Source organism: Anolis sagrei, chromosome 3, assembly GCF_037176765.1.
Source record: "Anolis sagrei isolate rAnoSag1 chromosome 3, rAnoSag1.mat, whole genome shotgun sequence".
Classification (NCBI taxonomy): domain Eukaryota; kingdom Metazoa; phylum Chordata; class Lepidosauria; order Squamata; family Dactyloidae; genus Anolis; species Anolis sagrei.
Genome location: NC_090023.1, coordinates 248,419,430 through 248,438,113, shown reverse-complemented (window position 1 = coordinate 248,438,113; position 18,684 = coordinate 248,419,430).

Below are 18,684 nucleotides of genomic sequence, written 5' to 3'. Positions count from 1 at the left end.
ATAATCACTCATTTATATTGTTGTAGTACAGTGTGATAGTAACGTTACTACTACTGGTAGAAGGGAGAAGAGGGCTGTGCAGGTGTTGGAGGGGAAGCAGCAGTGAAAGCAGATTAGAGATATCTTCATGGCCCCAACTGATTCTGAATCCTTTGAGGTTTTCTCAGACTGCGAAATGGGGAAAGGAGAGGAAAGCAGGGGAATCAAGCGGGTTACTCATGTACAAGAATCTGATGAGGAGATTCAAAGGAAGCGTATCCGTGATATACTTAGCGCTGCAACAGAGGATGAAGACTTCATGGGTTTTGAAAGGAGTGATGGGTATGAGATTGACATGGGGGAGGAGGATGATCTTGACTGGACCTATGTACCCAACCTGCCTCTAGTGATAACTTTGAGGGGTTTACAGAAGAGTGGCAATCTGGGAACACTTGGCAAGATCTAAGTCTTGACAGACACTGGCAACGATGGAGGGATGGGAGGCTGGGTTCAGCTGCAGGGAATGGGGCAGCTGAGAGTGATGATGAAAGGGTGGGGAGCAGCTCATCTTCTGATGAGGAACTTTAGGATATAAGTTGGTTGGGTTTCAATGGGTCTTTGCAGAAGGCAAGGTGTTTTTTTGGGTGTGAATCTTTGTTCCTGCCACAATTCTTGAGTTTGGGTCCTTGGACTACAGATTTCCATGTTCCTGTGATTACTTCTTGAAACTCTGTAAGTGATGACTTCTACTCTCCCGTTTTTGACTCCGGACCGTGCTTGACGACGACTACGCTTTTGGACTATTTCATCTTGCTTGGAATGTGTTTTTACTATGGACTGCCTTTGGACACTGTTTTTGCTTCAGCCCAACTTGTTTTTGTACGTTCTTTGGACACTGTGAATTTCAAGCGGATTGCTACATGTTTCTGTTATACCAGATTATATGCCAGGATAATCCGGATTATATTTAAATTGCTTTGCAATTGCTACAAACTTTGTCCAGGATCTTCTCAAACCTAGACTCAGCCCGGATCTTTACACGTACTTCAATTTAATCCCTTTGCTTAGTAACTTTTTTTCTAAACTCCAATTTGAGCAAAATTGTTAAATCTACCGATGCTACATAATCCTCCTATGGTCCTTCACCCCATACACACACTTTCTTCAGTTTCAATAAATACTCTGAGGGAAACAGCAGCCTGCTGTTAAGATGTTCAACTTAGCAGCAGCATTTGCTCTAATTAGAGCATCTATCTTGCTCATGATTGACATAGCTAACAAACATGGCATAATAAAGGATGTTGAAGTGTAAAGCACAGAATAATGAGGGCCAAAGTGTTGAAATGCTATCTTCCGTATCATGTTCTAACTTAAGCAATGAATGGATTTCCAATAACTAATCATCTTAAATCTGTAAAAAGAACTCTGGCAATTCTGAAATACTGTTGTGGCTTTTTACAAGGCTGCATAGATGAATCAGCCACTTTTGTGTTTGACTGAAGCACCAATCAAATGTTAATGTACTTTCCCCATCTCCATCCCACATGTCATTCTTTAATTGACACTAAAGGAAAGGTGAATCCCTTCCTTATCAAATTCTTTCTCAAACCTTTTCAAATGCTCACTGTTTAAAGTCTGATAAGCCATCAACAAGTCTGCTTGCCAGAAAGATTAAAAGGCAAGACAAGAGTGCTTGGCAGATCAATTTTGTAATGTCTCTATACAGAACCAGAGAAGCCTGTGATGAATCAAAAATTTTAACAACCTAGTTTCAAGTTTGGTTGTACTAATTTCATCTGGCACTGATGTAAATGTTATAGCTAATCTGAAAGGACCCCCTGCTTTTCAGGAATACCTTCTGAAGTGTCAAATCAACCTTTTCAAGAGGAAAAATCCTGAATTTCATTTGAATATGTGTCTCACTTAGTGCTGTGAGATTTTAAGTCCACTTTTCTTTCTCCACTCCCATACAGTTTGAGAGAATTGGAATTTCGCTTCCTGCCAGCCTGAGAATGGGCCCCCAATGATAAGAAGCTTGGTTGGTAAATAGTGCCAGCCAGGACTATTTTATATGGCGATGGAGCAAGCCTATTTCAGGCAAGTACCCATAGCTCCATACTTGGAATTTCCCTTCCTGCCAGTGCGCTTAGGGGTCATTTCAGAGTTGCTTTGGGGCTGGGTAGGAGTTTTTCCCCATCTTCAAGGGGTTTTTTCTACCTTACCTTGACTGTTGATGGGTAGAAGGTATTATAAATAAACTGTCCTGTGGGGAAAAGTATGCATAGGAGGGAATCTGTTTGGTGAAGGCAACCAATGTGGGAGCTGCATGGGAATTCTAATCTTATTGAGCCTTGTGGCTTGAATACTCAAGGCAGCTTTCCTAAGGGGTCACCCTGAGAACAACTCAAATTAAGCAGAGTTGCACTCAGGTGACTCAAGGTGTCTCACCCAAATTAGTTGAGGAGTAGGTCAGGGAAGGCCTACTGCCTCAGCTTATCCCACATCAAGTGCAAAACCCACTCTGAGGGAGCATCCACACAGGGTGGAAAATGGATACCCTTCTGCATTTTTCCCTGGAGCATCCAAACAACACCTCAGGTAAATGTCAATTCCTTTAGCAAAAGCAGTAAAACCCTGCTTTCTGCCAAAGTAATTTGACAGCTGGAAAGACTGGGGTCTTTCAGAAGACCCACATATTTCCAGCTGTGGGCACCATGTGGATTGGGCCCAGGGATCATGTTGCGCAACCTCTGGTCCCAATCCATATAGCTGTCTTGGCATATTTGGGCTCCCACATAAGAGTCCACATGCCCCAGAAGAAATAATATTTTACCCAGCTGGCATCTCCCTGCTGCTGGCCCTCTCCTGGCATGTAAATCAAGGAGATTTGGAATTGTTAGAAGAAAATGTTAAAAGTATAGATTTAAAATTAGAATATTTTTTTCTAGATAAAATGGAAGATACAAGAAGAACTGGTATGACAAGTTAATTAATCCCTTCTTCAAAAATGTTTTGGAAATTTTGAGGAAATATAAAATAAAGTTGATGCCAGGTATATCACCTTTAATTGATTATAAAAAAAATCTCTGTAAACCTAAAAAATGAAATGGAAAAAGAATTTAAAGGAAGAGAAATAATTAAAATAAAAGATTGCAATTGAAAAATGACAAGTATAGAAATAATAAAAGATCAATTATCTGGAAGTAAAATTTCATGATATAAATACTTACAACTGGGAAAATGGTCAACTGAAATATAAATATAATACAAATATAAGGGTGGTAGAGAATACACAATACATTATTTCTATGATGCATCATTTAATTTTTGCTGCAATTTGTAAAGCCACTCTAAGTCTCCTTTGGGGTGAGAAGGGTGGGGTAGAAATAAAATAAAATAAAATAAATAAATAAATAAATAAATAAATAAATAAATAAATTCTGTTTGAACAGATAGAGGATGAAGGCAGTAGGGTTGGATAGGTTCATTCAGGAGAGCCTTTTTTTTAAAAAAAAAACAACTTCTGACTTTTGACTTCCAAAGGAGTTTTGAACCTTGCAGGAAAGGTGGGAGGGGCAAATCTAAATTTGAACCACTTACTTTTGGGGGGAAATATTCCATAATGTTTGGATGTCTCCCAAGGTTATTTTAATTTTCACAAATATTAAGCAACTTTGGTAAAGCTAAGTTTTAAAATTTCATGGTTTTCCTCCCTGACGATGTAAAGAGAGATGAGGTGGGCATGGCTAAGCACAGGCATTGTGGTAGTTTGTGAATGCCAGTGGTCCATGTGTTCTACCACTGTAGCAAGTTTCATCAGGATTGGTCTAAAAATGAGGGAGGCAGAATCCCTTGAATTTTCCCCAGTGCCAGTGCTGTTTTTTCCTACTGCGCATGCATGTCTGCCATTAACAAAGCAATTCAGCAGTTTTGTAAGTTACGGAAGTGATCTTAGAATCAAATCACCAGCGCCCCCTACATCCAAAATGAGTTTTGAAATATTTTCTTTGGATCAACCAAGCCTAGTAGGCACTATGAAAACCACTTATTGTTACAAATTTTACTCTGTTCACAGACCCTAGTGTGAGCAAACATGCTATTTATTATTTATACTATTCTTTTCTGATAAATACAAAAAAAGTTGTGTGTGAGAGAGAGAAATCACCTCTTCTCTCAACATTTATAGTGTAGTAAGTACTTCTTCAATGAATAAGTGAATGCCTGTTATCTAAATATATAACAGATATATTAAGATGGGGAAGATACACATATAATGCAATATGTGTGTGTTTCCCCAAATAAAGATTCATATAATAATAATGGTAAATCTGTATTTATATCCTGTTTTTCTCCCTAAACAGGACCCAAAATGGCTTACAACATTATATAAAAAACCATACAAAACAATATGCATATGTAAAATGATTAATTATAAAAACAAAATTGCAATATGATAGAACTATAGAGTTGGAAAGACCCCATGGACCATCTAGTCCAACCCCTTTTTGCCACAGAGGATCCTTTAGATGACCATAGAATCATAGAACAGAGTCATACAATCATAGAGCTGTAAGAGACCTCATGGACCATCCAGTCCAACCCCTTGCCAAGAAGCAGAAAAATCAGAGTCAAAGCACCCCCAACCGATGACCATCTAGCCTCTGTTTAAAAGCCTCCAAAGAAGGAGCCTCCACCACACTCTGTGAAAGAGAGTTCCACTGCTGAACAGCTCTCACAGTTAGGAGATGTTCCTAATGTTCAAGTGGAATATCCTTTCCTGTAGTTTGAAGCCATTATTCCATGTGTTAGACTCCAGGGCAGCAGAAAACAAACTTGCTCCCTCCTCCCTATAACTTCTACCCACATATTTATACATGGCTATAATGTCTCCTCTTAACCTTCTCTTCTGCAGGCTAAACATGCCCAGTTTTTTAAGCAGCTCCTCATATTAAGGGAGATGTTGACAAGCTAGAATGTCTCCCTAGCTTGTCAACATCTCCCTTAATTGTGGTGCCCAGAATTGGACACAATACTCCAGGTGTAGTCTGACCAAGGCAGAACAGAGGGTAACATGACTTCCCTGGGTGCTTTGAATGTGATTTTCCTGATTCTTGGCAGTGGGCTGGACTGGATGGCCCACGAGATCTCTTCTAACTCTATGATTCTATGACCTAGACACTGTATGTTTCATATATCTCTGTTGAACTTCATTTTGTGGCTTTTGGCCCATCTCTCTAATCTGTTAAGATATTCTTCTGAAATATTGACTAGCATCCCTCCCAATTCGGTGTCATCTGCAAACTTGATGATCATGCCTTCTAACCCTTCACCAAAGTCATTAATAAAGATGCTGAACAGAACAGGACGGAACCCTGCGGCACTCCACTCATCACTTCTTTCCAGGATGAAGAGCAAGCATTGGTGAGCACCCTCATTCACTTAACCAATTACAGATCAAACAAACCGTATCTTTGCCTAGCCAAAAATAGTCTAGTCTGTTTAAAAACACTCAGGCCCCCTTCACACAGCTATATAAAATCCACATTGAACTGGATTATATGGCAGTGTGGACTCAGATAATCCAGTTCAAAGCGGATATTGTGGATTATTGGCCCTGATATTCTTGGTTGTGCGGCTGTTTGGAAGGGCCCTCAGTGGAGGAGATTCTATTACACTCTATAACAATCCATGGCAACATATTCCAATGCTGAATAACACTTGTCATTAGGAATTCTCCTAATATTTAGATGGAATCTCTTTTTCTGTTGTTTGAATCCATTACCACACATTGCTGCTGTGCCTTCACTAGACAAAACAATCCAGAGCAGTTTGCTTTGGAGCTGCTCTAGATATACAAATGAGGTCAATATACCTTGGGGGAAGTGCCCCAAAGACATTTTGCAGTTAAAATGGTTGGCCTAACTGAAAGTGCAGATGCACCTGCCTTCCTAGGTGCCTCTATTGCTGTTTTGCTGGCCAGAAACATCACCCCAGGAAGCCTTGTTAGTGGCACTGCTTCTGTTGAGGTCATATCAGAGCACCCAGCTATATGATCACCAGCAAGGATCTACAGCAGAATGATGCCAAATCGTTTGAGCTATGTCATGTTCTGATTCAATCATATTCTTTATTTTATTAATTAAGTTAGCCACAGTTAGTTATTCATAGAGGATATATAATTTAGTTAAATAGACAAAGGGAGAATTAACCTGGAGGGGACAATAGAACAATAGCAAGAAATTCTGGTCAGAAAGACATACAAAAATAGTGAAACACAATTAATGCTTCCCGTGTATATATTTTCAAGGCATCTCAATCCTCTCCAATCTCTGCCTGAAAATCAAAGTGGAAGGATATTCAACTGAAGTAAATATTAAACATCCTCATACTGTAATTCAAAACAAAATGAATGACATGAGTGCAGGTATTTCAGTCACAACAGGCGGTCTGGTGAGCTTCAGAACTTTTGTGCATACTGTGTTAAGGATAAGAAAATGCCTCACTTTTCCTTTCAGCCTTAGATGGTATACACATGAGAGGATCTTTTAAAAAGTAATGATTTTCTTTTTCAGAGTCTTCAGAGTCAGAATGGTGTTGTGGTTTGACTGCCGGACTATGCCTCTGGAGGTCAGGTTTTGATTCCCCATTTGCAATTAAAACCTACTGGATGACCTAAAACAAGTAACACATTCTAGTCTCTGACCCTATCTTCCTTGCCATAAAATCTAGATTATCTGCTTTGAACTGGACTATATGGCAGTATAAACTCAGATAATCCAGTTCAAAGCAGATAATGTGGATTTTTTTTTCAGAATGCACAGAACTGTCAATCCTTATAGACTGACAATGCATGGTAAGATGTTTGTCGCCAGAATCACCATTCTACCAAACAAGAAGCATGCCATTTGAGAAACTCTATTGCATAAAATGAAATTATGAAATCAGTACAATAGTTTACAAACATAGTTGCTGGCAATAGGCAGAATCAAATGGCCTCCAATAAATGTTCAGAGTTGTAAGGAGAATATACTAGGGACTTCTTCATATGTCCCACAGGGGCCATGCCATTGTTGTGGCAGTCACCAACGAAAGAGAAGGGAAATGTCATCCCTGCTTCCTCCATCATATCATGGGGAGAGGACAGAAAGGGCAGCAATGTGTGTTGCCCCCATCACCCTTTTCCCCATCATATGACTTTCTGACACTTCTGACATATGACTTTCTGACACTGTGGGCAGGGCCTGCTGAGAATCCTCTGAAAGTGCTCGGCACGCCCCACCCAAGCCCATGCTAAAAGCACCAAAACGGGGCTATTTCACCCTGTGTGCAGAGGTCCTAGATGTGTCATGTTGGCAATAGAGGAAAATCACAAGGGGCTCATCAATGTAGTGCATTGCATTATGGGACTTGCACTTAAAACACACACATGCCTATTTAACCAGTCACAGAAAACAGAGTTTGCAATTAGGAAAACATGGCATTATTTAATGCCTGACTCTATAATTTCTAGAGCAGGTTGAACAACTTATGACGATTGTTGTTGAACTGCTACTTCCATGAACTATCAGCATTGCCAATATTACTCATAGCTAATAGAGTTCCAGAGGGTAATAAATTTCTCATTCCCAACTTAATAGGACATAAATAGAAAAATTAACACCTACTGACAAAGTGCAACCAAGAATAATTGTAGAATTGTCTATCAATTATGCCAGTAAGTCATTTATTTTCTCTCTGGGATAACAGTGCAGATATAAAAAACAATTCACCAAATTTGTTGTGAAAAAGAGTTTATCTTACAGATGAGTGACCCTGTCAAAAATCAGCAACCACCATAAGGTTTCTTGCCTCATTCATGACTTAATAGAGCCACATTTGGATTCCATTAAGAATTATTTGTCTTCAGAAACAAATACTGCTGAGAAAGGCTGTATACAAATACAGTAAATAAATAAATAAATATTTTTGTTCCTGCGCATTCATTGCCTTTTCATTGCCTATGGGTATACAGGAGAGAAGACGTTTTGTGCTCACATTCCCAATTAGTGCAGAACAATTTCAATTTTGTTGTGGTTTATTTGAGCCATCAACAGAATATCTTGTACCTCAAAGTAGATAAGCTGAATTTTATATAAGAGTGTAGAAGTGCACTTCGAGACAATTTTGCTGCTCTAGCACATCTTCTGTACAAGGACCAAGTAGCAACAGTCAGAACTGACCACGGAACAACAGACTGGTTCAAGATTGGGAAAGGCGTACGGCAAGGCTGCATACTCTCACCCAACCTTTTTAACTTGTATGCAGAACACATCATGCGATGTGCGGGGCTGGATGAATGCAAAGCTGGGGTGAAAATTGCTGGAAGAAACATTAACAACCTCAGATATGCAGATGACACCACTCTGATGGCCGAAAGCGAGGAGGAGCTGAGGAGCCTTCTAATCAAGGTGAAAGAAGAAAGCGCAAAAGCCGGGTTGCAGCTAAACGTCAAAAAAACCAAGATTATGGCAACAAGAATGATTGACAACTGGAAAATAGAGGGAGAAACCGTGGAGGCCGTGACAGACTTTGTATTTCTAGGTGCAAAGATTACTGCAGATGCAGACTGTGGCCAGGAAATCAGAAGACGCTTACTTCTTGGGAGGAGAGCAATGTCCAGTCTCGATAAAATAGTGAAGAGTAGAGACATCAGACTGGCAACAAAGATCCGCCTAGTCAAAGCCATGGTATTCCCTGTAGTAACCTACGGATGTGAGAGCTGGACCTTAGGGAAGATCGATGCTTTTGAGCTGTGGTGTTGGAGGAAAGTGCTGAGAGTGTCTTGGACTGCGAGAAGATCCAACCAGTCCATCCTCCAGGAAATAAAGCCCGGCTGTTCACTGGAGGGAAAGATACTAGAGACAAAGTTGAAGTACTTTGGCCACATCATGAGGAGACAGGAAAGCCTAGAGAAGACAATTATGCTGGGGAAAGTGGAAGGCAAAAGGAAGAGGGGCCGACCAAGGGCAAGATGGATGGATGGCATCCTTGAAGTGACTGGACTGACCTTGAGGGAGCTGGGGGTGGTAACGGCTGACAGGGAACTCTGGCGTGGGCTGGTCCATGAGGTCACGAAGAGTCGGAGACGACTGAACGAATGAACAACAACAACAACAGCACATCTTCTCACTGCCCTGTTTTGACAAGGGCATACCTGATTAATCCTCAGGTGTCTCATATTTTGAGCAGGTTTTATAATGTCCCAGGGCCATTCCACACAGCTATATAAACCAGAATATCGTGGCAGATGATCTGCAATATCTGCTTTGAACTGGATTTTCTGAGTCCACACTGTTAGATAAACCAGTTCAATCTGTATTTTATACAGCTGTGTGGGAGGGGTCCCATTTTCTCTCTTCCTCCCACTTTCCATCTTTAATCTCACCTTGTTTCAATTGTTGCAAACTGAGTGATAAATACAAAGGTACTTGCACACAATTAATGTAGCAGTGGGGAAAGGAGAAAAGGGAGTTGAAACATGCCCTTCCCAGAAGGCTAAGGAAAAAATGAACTACTGCACCATTTCCTAGCTTGTGTTTTCTTCCTTACTGGAAAAAAAATCTGCCATCTGGACCATACTCTAATGTTTCTTGAATACACACATGCTGCTTTTCATCTGTGTAATGTTAGTGATACACTTGCAATCTGATGTAGACCCATTTCTCTTAGTACTTTCTCCCTCAAGGTGGAGTCCTTTGTGCAGAGGTTAGTATCATTGTGGCTGAGAGATAAGCATCTCTTCCTTCTCCTGCTATCTAATTTTGGTGAACAAAACTCTATGGTCTCATTTTGTCAGGGTCATTATAGAAATCACTGTAGGTATATTCTGAAATCTACATTGAACTTCTTCCTCTATATAAGGTGTAGTTAGTTATGTAGACAAACGGACTACCAATTCCCATTGTTTCCATTGTTTAGACATCCAGGAATGCTAGAAGGCCCCAGATCCTGTACTACACAATCTACAATCTTCTTTCCTTCTTTACAAACTAATGGAGCCTTCAAACTTCCTCACTTTGAGGTTACCTCAAAGACTTTCTTCTGCCATTGTGTTTCGTGTGACAGTTTTCACATAATTAAGGAGCCACTGTCACCTTAATATAAGCAGGTTACTTCATTTGACATTTATGTCTCTCCATTCTCCTAAAAGTAGAATTCAAGGTGGTTTATAACAAGATTAACTTTTTAAAGGGCAGATATTCAGGCATAAAGGCCGCAATCTATTTTTGTCCCAAACAGAATACAGATAGTTCTCAGAATCCATAGGTATACAGAATTATAATTATATAATTGATTCAATGTGTCTGATCTATTTGGACCAAGTAGTTAAAAAGACTTTGGGAGATGATATCATCCAACACTTTACAAATATAATCGGGAATGTGAGGCTTTGCAACTTCAGAGTTTGGTCTTGATGGCAAAAGTTATGAGTGAGGAAAAAATACCAGCTAGGATATGTTACACATTTTGTTTTTGCCTGAAATCTACTGAAAAATGAAAGATTCAACCTATCCCCTCCTTTCCTCCATGCTGAGTTCAAATTCCTTTTGCACTTTGAACACAATGTGTAGCAACTGAATAAAGGGAAAGGTGGGAGAATTTGAGATATTTTTAAAGTAGTTCAGAAAGTGGCACAACAAAGAATTAATTGGGATTGTTCCTGCCTAATTGGGACAGTTTGTTTAACCATCTTGGCTGCCAAATTGGGACAGCCAAGATGGTTAAACATATTACTTTAGCATCAAGCATTGCACTTCTGATTAGTGGTCAGAAACATCAGTGTGAAGGTAATATTAAAATCCTGCATGTTGCTGGAGCAATAGGCTGAACTAGATATGCATTTGACCGCAGGAAGACAACCCTTGAATCAATTGACCAGGAAGTCCTTATTAAAATCTATAAGGCCTTTATCATAAAATTATAGTACTGGAACTAAGTAGATAGCTTTATCTGACTTACTTGGTCCTCTATAAGCTGACCTTTTTTCATTTTGATAAAACTCCATATGCAGAGAGGAAAACACTTTTTGTCTCACTTGGAAAACCATTGTAGAATTTTCATGGAAAGATTTAATCAAAGGAGGTTTGCCATTTCATTCTTCTGAGATTCAGAGAGGGTGATTTGCCCAAGGTGATCTATTGGATTTCTGTAGCTGACTGAACCTTAGTCTCCCAACATTATAGTCTAGCACTGAAACTACTATAGTGCAATGGCTTAGAGTATATGAATCCTAACACATGTGTTCAGGAAGGTGCCGTGTGACTGGAATTATAATTTAATTGCACCAATGAGTTCACAAAAGTTCAGCAACACATCCTTTGTCTATGATTATATTTAGATCTTGAGAAACATTTTTCAGTTATCATTTCCCCCTTAGGAATGTCATGTTCTCCTTCCTCATGGATTCCCATTTATTGCTCATGTCTGCAGTCTCAACCTAATGTTATTTCATAACCAGGAAGAAAACTCCAGTTGCTGGGAAAAATAATATTTTCCTTCGTGTCTCAATGCTATTTTCTATGTAGGGACCCAAAGTAGCTGTGATACACTGTATGCTTCCCCAGATTCTGCAATATCTTTGACATCAAGTTCTGAGTGAATACCTTCTTCTGTCACAGATTACCCAAGGGTCCCTTTAGTAATCACACTGTCTGATTCCAGCAGGCTCCTCATCCCTGAGAATAACTCATAATAAATAAATGCTTAGTAATAAAGAGTGCTTCTTCATCTATTGCACTGACCTTGTTGACTGCACCTCATACGGCCTATATCATATACATAAATGTATTGATTTGCATCTGGCTTATGTGTTGACAGTACCTCTGAAAAGTAACAAAGGTTTGAGATATGTTTGACATAAAATAATTTTTAAAGTTCATTTCTCCGTCTTCCTGGTTTCAGGAATTGAAGTCATATCACTTGCCATTTTGAAAGGGACTGCAGAAGAAAACAGTAGTAGTAAGTAGGGCTGGGCGGTTTCGTTTCGTAATTTCGTAATTCGTTAAAAATTCGTTATTTTTTTTTATAACGAAGCGATATTGAACCATTCAGGAGCATCTTAAAAACGAAACGAATTTTTCAATTCATTTCGTAATTGCTTCGTATTTGTTTCGTATTTGTTTCGAAATCGTTTCGGAATCGTTTCGTTATTATTTCTGCATGTCTGGGGCAAGTTTTATAGCTGTTGTTTGTTTAATCAGTGAAAAAAAAATTATAAATATCACACCAACAGTCAACAACAGAGGAAGAGGGAAGCTTCAAAAGTTCCCCCTGTCCCATATGGAGGTTTTTTAGCATATTGCACGGTTGCGTCTGCCATTAACGAATCGATTCGTATTTGTTTCGTATTCGTTTCGTATTGTTTCGTAATTTTACGAAATTTTGTAAATATCGAACTTTTTTAAAGAAAAATTTCGGAATTCTTTTAAATATCGAAACGCAAAAAACCCCAAAAAACGAATTGAGTTTAGAAACAATTTTTTCCGTGGTTGCCCAGCCCTAGTAGTAAGGGATACAAAGAGTTCTAAGGTGCTTGAAAGAGTACTCTTGTGTATTTTCATGTGTTTGGAGGCTTTTGGTATGATTCTTTGGAGTAACAATAGTCCAAAAAGTGTACTTTAAAAAATTGAAAGGTTTGAAGAACCTGGAGGAGTGGAGCATGGCTGAGGGGGATTTGAAGCCTGCAGGTCACACTATGCCCGCTATTGTGTTAGAGAATGAACTAGATGCAAACCTAAAAAAAAAACCCTAGGCAATTTGGGGGCTGTTATTTTTAAATATATCTATAGAGAGAGGGGGAGATTTTACAATCTTTGCAGTTAACTTTTTCAGTGAGAATATTGCCAATCACATACCATTTTTTGTGGAGGTCTTGGCTTCACTGTGGGAATCCCCTCTGGCACAGTTAGGTCTGTGAGCTGTGAATATAGGGCTGGATAGGATGAACCCAAAGTCTTCAACTAAATTCATCTGTAGGGTAAGACATCTGTGTATCCTATCCATCTATTTATGAAGAGAATGCATGTTTTTGTCTAAGTGTGTGCAGTTAAAAACGGGTCCGCTACTAATTTTCGATAAATAATATAGTTTTGCTCCAGAATTAGAAACTTATTTCAGTTTATTTAGCCACAATGTTCTTTATTGCTTTTCAGTCTAGAGTACTAATTTCATCTTTCTCTTTTTAGTCCCTTCTTTCTGTTGATCAGTTTATTTTTCCTTTCAGCCTTTAAAGCTGGAAATAGAGCTTTCAGTATCATTTTTTAAAATTTTATTATTTCTATATACTGAACTGCAAGGCAGGTTTGTGCCAGACTCCAGCCACTAAAGTATTCTCTTTAAGCCCCTGGCACTTCCCTTTTCTTGTTTTAAAGAAATCAATATAGTACAGCTTTGTGCTCAGCATTTACCCTTTAGCAAAGTTATGTATCATTGGATTTGAGGTGGATTTTTTTCCAAACATTTGACTGATTATAGTTTATATTCTAGGCTGCTGGGAAAAAGAAAGTCATTTAAAAATATTGTTACTATTTTGCAAAATAATAATAATTTTGCCAAGTGTACTGCAGTCAGGCTTTTTTTTTTCTTTGCTGATTATAGGACATTTTCCCCAAGGTAGCAATAATATTGAGTGACATACAAATGCCCTAGTTAAATCAAGGCAGTGTTTTCATCTCTACCCTATCCCCAAGGAAGCTTACACACACCATTTCACTGGAGTGAGTATCCTTACATTTCCTCTCCTACAGATATAGAAAACTATGTTAAATGGGGTTTTAAGGAAATACAGTTATGTAATGATTTGAACACTGGATTACCACACTACCACACTTTCCAGCTGCCATTTCACAGCTGAATGGAAGATTGTATAAGTAGGTGCTAAATGCTCCCTTGCACAACTTGTCACAAAATGCTTAGGCAGCCATAACCCACTGCCCAAATTATGCCAACAGAAATCACTTAAAGGATTCTTATTGCAATCTCACCTGAATCATCCAAATTGAGTAAAATCCCAAGCAACACTCTTTGCTTTCCCATGGAGAATCCAAAATTGTGCTGTGAAAAGTAAGATAGGTTCTGTTTTCAATTACTTTCTGCTGTGCACTTTTACATGAACACACAGAAAATGTATCTGTTTAAAGATCTAATAAGGACATAGTTACCGGATACTTTCTTTGATAACTGTTGGAGATAATTGTGAAGAAAACATTTGCCTTATGAGTTCGGAGTCAAGAAGATCTCTTCTGTTTTCTTTGAGAGTGAAAAGCTACCTGAAGACACAGGTCTGTACCTTGGAGGTACTCCTGGGCTTGGTGTTGAACCTAGAGGCCCAGGTTTGTGTGGTGATCCAGAGTGCTGTTACACATTTGAAACTCATGTGCAAACTGCACCCATTCCTAAAGATGCTGGATCAGGCCACAATGGTACACGCCTTCGTTATATTTCATTTTGATTATCATAATGCAATCTACACGGAACTGCCTTTGAAGAGTTTTCAGAAACCGATCCAAAGAGATGTATCAAGATTGCTAACTGGGGCTGGCTACAGAGAATGGATAACACCCCCCCCCCCCCACCACCACCACCACCACCACCTGTTGCAACAGCTCCACTAGCTGCCAGGCCGCTTCCAGGCACAATTCAAAAAGCCCTATATAGCTCAGGTGTGTGCTATTTGGCAGACCATACATCCAGGTACAAATCTTCCCAGAGCCTGAGAAAAAATATTTTATAAATCTCATTTGCAACAAGAATACAAAAATCTTTATGCATTGACATTTCCTCTACACCCAGATAAGATATGGATAGGATTCCTCCATGCAGCTACATTCTGACCCATTTTTATTAAATTGTAGTATCAACAAGGTGCTAATCTCAAAGTTAATTCCATCACAGAATCAGATTTTAATTTCTAAGCCAGATTGCCAAATCCCAGATGACTCTAGAGCTGGAAAAAAAAAACACATACACACACAATATAACTAACATATTAATTAAAGAGATGTTTTCTAATTAGGAAAGATTAAGAATTCTTCATAATGTAACTATTTCTTTACCCAACTGAAACTACAATTTCTGGAAATATTTCATCTTTTATCCTTTGATTGATTTATTGTAATTAATTTTGCAGCTTGATATAAGTTCCAATGATACCCAGTAGTTTTCAAAGATGGCATTGCCTTGAATGATTTGTAATACACAAGATTATGGAATGGTGCCCTGTTAGATTCATCATTAACTCCTCTCCTCTCCAATGTGTGAATTCTATGTTGGTCATTTAGTGGCTCAGGGAACTTTAACATCAGGCAGTAGCAGCTATATAATGGGGTGATGAGAGTAGAAATGTGTCTTCTGGCTCTCTATTGAGTATATGTTGTGAAGAAACATGAATTCCCCATTGGATTCTGTGATGCACTGTACTTAGCATGCATTCATCTAAATGACACACGTGGAAATAAATATTTTAAAATTGTTTTGAAGGGTGATTGTTTTGAAAGTTCCCTATTTTAATGGAATTCTTTTCTTTGCAGAATATCAGTAAGGGCTCTTCCTTTTTAGTGTCTCCAGGGAAAAAATGTGGGAATATTTGGATTATTGTGACCATGCTACTCAAGCATGTTGTTAAACTTGTGGGGGGGGGGGGGGATCATGTTTCTCTCTGGCAGTGTGAAAACTAAATAAAAATGATTTACAAAATAGCAGTTATTTGGAACAGACAAAGGTGTATACAACTTCTTTTCAGATCTTAAGATCTTCTAGAGTTGCTTGGTTTCATACATGACATCTCCTGTAACTAATTCCTTTTTTTCCCCATTTTAAAGGATTTTTATTAAAGGTATTTGAATAATGTGATGTATAATATCGAAAGAGTGAGAACAATACTATAATAGGAAAGTTGGGAAAGGGAGAGAAGAGAAGGAAAAAGACAAAAATGAAAAAGGGAAAAAAAGAAAGAAAGGAACAAAAACTTAATAAGATAAGAAAAACACTTAGTAAAATAAAATTGACTTCCAATCCATCTTCTTGGTTATGTCTCTTCTTTGGTTATAATCTTTTTTTCTTAGATTCTTATAATTGTTTTAATTAACAATCTCTAAAATCTTTTAGATAGTCAAAAAAGAGATCCCAATTTGTCCTTTTTAAACTATTTCCCATATTCTTCTTCAGTAAAAATGTCAGTTCATCCATGTCTTTTATTTCTCTTATTTTATCCAAACACATTTCCATGGATGGAATTTGTTCTTCTTTCCAACCCTTCGCAAAAACAATTCTGGCAGTTGTCGTAATAAATGTAAAGAGTTTATCTTCATTTTTGGTAAGGACTAAATTTGAATCGGTGAAACCTAAGAGATAATATTCCGCTTTTTAAAAATGTTCTTTTTAAGGATCTTTTGTGTCTCATCATGAATTTCAGACCAATACTTTGAGGTTAATCTACAGGTCCACCATATATGGAAGAAAGAACCTACTTGTTCATGGAACTTCCAGCATTTATCCGGAAGATTTTTATACATATGGGCCACTTGTTTAGGTGTGGTATACCACCTGTGGAACATTTTAATCCAATTCTCTTTTAAATCTATAGCATACATATATTTCAACTTTTTGTTCCACATCTGTTCCCATTCCCTAATTAATATAGTTATTCTTAAGTTTTGTGCCCACTTGATCATAAAGGATTTGACCTGTTCTTTTTCAGTTAACGAGGTAAGTAAAATATAGTAAATTTTCGATATTACTTTCTTCTCCATTTTTAGTATCTTGTCCCAAGTTGATTCCTCCCAGCTAAAACCAATCTTTTTTATCTTGGTTATAATAATCTCTAATTTGTAGGCAATGTAGCCACATAATATTAGGAAAAGCCTTCTTTTAAATCTTCATGAGATTTCATGTTATTAGAATTTTTAACTAAAATGTTTTTATATATAGGACAAATTTGCCATCCCAATAGTGTTCTCTGATGGACCTCCATTGGGGAGACCCATAATGGAGTTTTGTTGTAGAAGAGGTTTTTTTATATTTCTGCCATACTCAGCAAAGCTACTCTAACAAAATGGTTCCCAATTTTTTTTCCTTAGACTCTCTATCATACCATGTGTAAGCATGCCTGGCCACTCTCAGGTCGTTACCCTCTAAATTTAAACATACTTCTTTATCTAATAACATCCAGTCTTTGATCTGTGAGAGAGCACAAGCGTCATGGTATGTCTTTAAATCCGGGAGCCCCAAGCCTCCTTTTGTTTTTTTGTTTTTTTGTCTATTAACTTAATATAGTTTATTCTAGGTCTCTTTCTTCCCCAAACAAATTTTAACCAGTCTTTCTTCCATTTTTTAAATAACACTTGGCTCCCGATAATCAGTAGATTCTGGAATAAAAATATTAGTTTTGGCAGGATATTCATTTTTATTAAAGAAAAATACTAACCATGGGACAAGGATGGATATCTGTAACAACAAAGGGCGTAGAGGCAGGAATGACGAATGGACGAGATGGCGACTGGGATCTCTGAACTGGATATTGGTATTGCTGGATCGGACTTAGACGAAAATGAATAAAATGGCTGAGCAACAAATAAAGTGCTTTTCAGATAATATCAATGGTCTTAATTCGCCTCAGAAATGAAAAAAGTACTCAATAAATTGAAACGATATAATTATGATGTAATAGCCCTTCACGAAACGCATATTTGTCATAAACATGTAGCACACCTTTCAAATAAAAAATTGGGAAAGTGTGCTACATGTTTATGACAAATACGTGTTTCCTGAAGGGCTATTACATCATAATTATACCATGATTCCTTCCCGTCTCTCCCATCTGTACCTGATTTCTCTTTTTTAAGTTTGTCCATAAGAAAATAGTATTTCTTTCTTCTATTCAAGGTCATTTGTGGAAATTCTTTAAGTACAGGAATCTTATTACCTTTGTAATAGATGGATTTTTGTTGCTCTTATGTATCACTTCATCCCTTATTCTTTTCTTAGCAAACTGTAAGATTATGTCCCTATGTTTTCTGGCATAAAATGACGATTTCCTGAAAAATTGCTCAATTTCTTGATCCAATTTGTCTTCTTCTATTTCCATGCATGTGGCAAGCAGTTTAATTATAATTAGTCTTATGTCTTCTTTTGTCTCCTCTTGTATGTTCCTGAATCTTAATTAGTAATCCATTTGCATGTGTAGTAACTTTTCTTGTTCTAACTCCATTCTCTCTTTTTGTTTATCCATATTTTTAATCTTTAGAACTGAAGCCGACTTTCAAAATCTCAACCTCTCCCGACAATTGATTCATTTTTTTTCATTTGTCCAAATTCCTCTTTCATTTCCCTTTTCATTTCTTTAAAGTCATCATTTATATTTTATAGTACTCTTTTTGTTTCTCCGTCATCTCCTTTCTTAATATGTCCTGCTTCTCAGAAAGTTTCTTTATCTCCTTTATTAAATTATCCATATTTACGTTAGTATCCCGTGAGCCTCTTCTCATGTATGTGCGGAGGTCTTTTTCCTTGTCAGTTTTTCCTTTTGTTCTCATTTAGAATAAGTAAATATATAGTACAAATTCCTTCTTTAAATATTTACAATGATTGCCCCCTTGTTATAAAATTAAATTGATTAGTATTACTTAATAACAGTGAGTGATATTCAAGTTATATCTAATATTTGATTAC